Source organism: Orycteropus afer, unplaced genomic scaffold (genome assembly GCF_000298275.1).
Source record: "Orycteropus afer afer isolate SDZICR_OR568_19922 unplaced genomic scaffold, OryAfe1.0 scaffold00542, whole genome shotgun sequence".
NCBI lineage: Eukaryota > Metazoa > Chordata > Mammalia > Tubulidentata > Orycteropodidae > Orycteropus > Orycteropus afer.
This window is the reverse complement of record NW_006922129.1, coordinates 550,415-553,602: the sequence shown is the minus strand read 5'-3', so window position 1 is coordinate 553,602 and position 3,188 is coordinate 550,415.

Here is a 3,188-nt window from a genome sequence, read left to right as displayed (position 1 = left end):
GTACCTAAGGCATTTGATTGCTAACCAGAAGCCTGATGATTCAAACCCACCAGCCACTCCTCGGAAGGAAGATGGGGCAATCTACATCCATAGTGATTCCGCCTCGGAACCCCAAGGAGGGGTTGCTGTGAGTTGGCTCCAGCTCCACAGCAGTGAGTTTGGTTTCTTTTTTGTTTTTTTGTTTAGATGACTTAGAGTAACTAGGTGGCAGTGTAGCAACAGAATTAGGACCCTGGGCTTCAGACTTGGGTTTGAGTACTGACTCCACTATATTGACCATATGTTAGACGAATTGCTTAATCTTTCTAAGCTTCTGTTTTTAATCTGTGAAATAGTAATAATAATCATGTGTACCTCAGGTTTTTGTTTTAGATGAACTGTTTATGTAATGCACCACACCTGTGGCATGTGGCTAATATTAGTGGTGGTTATTTAGCATTTACTATGACACATCACTAAGGAGCTCTGGTGGCATAGTGGGTAAGACATTTGGCTGTTAACCAGAAGATCAACGGTTCAAATCTGTCAGCTGCTCCAGGGGAGGAAGATGAGGCATTCTCCCTCCATAAAGATTGGAAAGCCAGTGGGGGTTGCTGTGAGTCAGAATCAACTCCATGGTAGTGGTTCCCCGCCCCCCGGCTTACATCATACCACCGGGTTTAATGAATTATTTTCATGAGTACTTGTATGAGGTGCATAGCAGTACATGACTTTCTAATATTGCTGTTAAAATGTTCCACCTTGCAGGAATAAAAGAAACTGATTTCATAAAATATAAACTAGGACAGAAAGGCCAGCCCTGCAAAACAGACCCTGTTTGAATCAAGTCAGCCATTTTCTTGAATCTGAATTATGACTTCTGAATCAAGGAATGCTACAGGTCTGTCCCCTCAGTCTACCCAAGAGATGGAAGGCATAGTGATAGTCAAGGTGGAGGAGGAAGATGAAGAGGAGGAAGACAGTTTTCAAAGGGAAAAAAATAACATAGAGTTATCACCACAATTTCTCAGTCGTTCTACAACTATGAATGAGCGAGCCTTATTATCATCCTATTTAGTCGCATATAGAGTGGCAAAAGAGAAAATGGCCCACACAGCTGCTGAAAAAATTATTCTTCCAGCATGTATGGATATGGTACGTACAATTTTTGATGATAAATCAGCTGATAAGTTAAGAACTATACCTCTTAGTGATAATACAATATCTCGTCGAATCTGCACTATTGCAAAACATTTAGAAACAATGCTTATTACACGGTTGCAGTCTGGTGTAGATTTTGCAATCCAGCTTGATGAGAGCACTGATGTTACAAGTTGCCCAGCGCTTTTGGTTTATGTCAGATATGTGTGGCAAGATGATTTTATAGAGGATTTGTTATGTTGTTTAAATTTAAATTCACATGTAACTGGATTCGATATATTTACGGAATTGGAAAAGTGCGTCATTGGTCAATATAAATTAAACTGGAAAAATTGTAAAGGAATTTCAAGTGATGGAACAGCAAATATGACTGGAAAACATAGCAGAGTTATTGACAAATTACTAGAAGCAACTCAGGACAATGCAGTTTGGAATCACTGTTTTATTCATCGAGAAGCTTTGGTCTCCAAAGAAATCCCACCAGGTCTAATGGATGTATTGAAAAACGCAGTGAAAATTGTGAATTTTATTAAAGGAAGCTCATTGACCAGCCGACTTCTTGAAGTATTTTGTTCAGAGGTTGGAGTTAACTATACCCACTTACTGTTTCATACAGAAGTTCGTTGGTTGTCTCGAGGAAAAGTATTAAGCAGAGTATATGAGCTCAAGAATGAGATTTACATTTTTCTCATTGAAAAGCAATCTCATTTGGCAAATTTTTTTGAAGATGCTATTTGGGTAACAAAATTGGCATATTTAAGTGATATTTTTGGTATTCTTAATGAACTAAGTTTGAAACTACAGGGGAAAAATAATGATATATTTCAATATCTCGAACATATTCTAGGATTCCAAAAAACATTATTATTGTGGCAAACTAGACTTAAAAGTAACCGCCCTAGCTATTATATGTTCCCAACCTTGTTGCAACACATTGAAGAAAACATTATTAATGAAGACTGCTTAAAAGAAATAAAATTAGAGATATTGCTGCATCTCACTTCTTTGTCTCAAACCTTTAATCATTACTTTCCAGAAGAGAAATTTGAATCGTTAAAGAAAAACTTCTGGATGAAAGATCCATTTGCGTTTCAGAACCCAGAATCAATCATTGAGCTCAACTTGGTGCCTCAAGAAGAGAATGAATTATTACAGCTCAGTTCATCATTTACGCTGAAGAATTATTATAAGACATTAAACTTGTCAGCATTTTGGATTAAGATTCAGAATGAATTTCCGTTGCTAAGTAGAAAAAGTATACTGCTATTATTACCATTCACAACTACCTATTTGTGTGAACTAGGCTTTTCAATCTTAACACGATTGAAAACAAAGAAAAGAAATAGGCTCAATAGTGCCCCAGACATGCGTGTGGCATTATCTTCATGTGTTCCTGATTGGAATGAACTTATGAACAGGCAAGCACACCCATCACATTAAATAAAATCTTTAATGAATTTTTTCTTTTTTTTTAATTCCTTAGGGATTTTTTGTATGTTGTATTTAAATATTAATAAAATTATGAGAATTAACTCGGTTTTCATTTTCCTGCATAGTAGCAATACGTTTTTATGAAGTTTGTTTTCATTATGACTCTGTGCATGTGTGTATACCAGGTTATTTCTGTGAATTGCTGTCAAGAATTTTTTAAATAATGCTTTTAACAGTTTTATCCTCAAATCTGTTCCTTTCCACCATGGTGGAATGAGTGAGGGTACTGACAAATGGGTGAGGGTACCAAAGTCAATGCCCATGTGTCATGGAAATCTTACTGTTCTCCAGAATAACTCCTGTAGCATATATCACAACATGTACCAGTATTCATATAATTACAATACAGCTTAATTTCTTATTTTAAAGATATAAATACAAGTTCTACATATTTTTCCCTGTACCCCAGTGGGTCATTTTATACATCCTACTTTTGCAATTACTTTTAAGAGTGACTAGAGGGGGGCAAGGTTATGGTCATTGCTTGGTCACAGCCAGCTACCCAGAGGGACCGAGTAGTTGATCCTGCGGGCTTGGGACCACAGTCGCAGGGGACA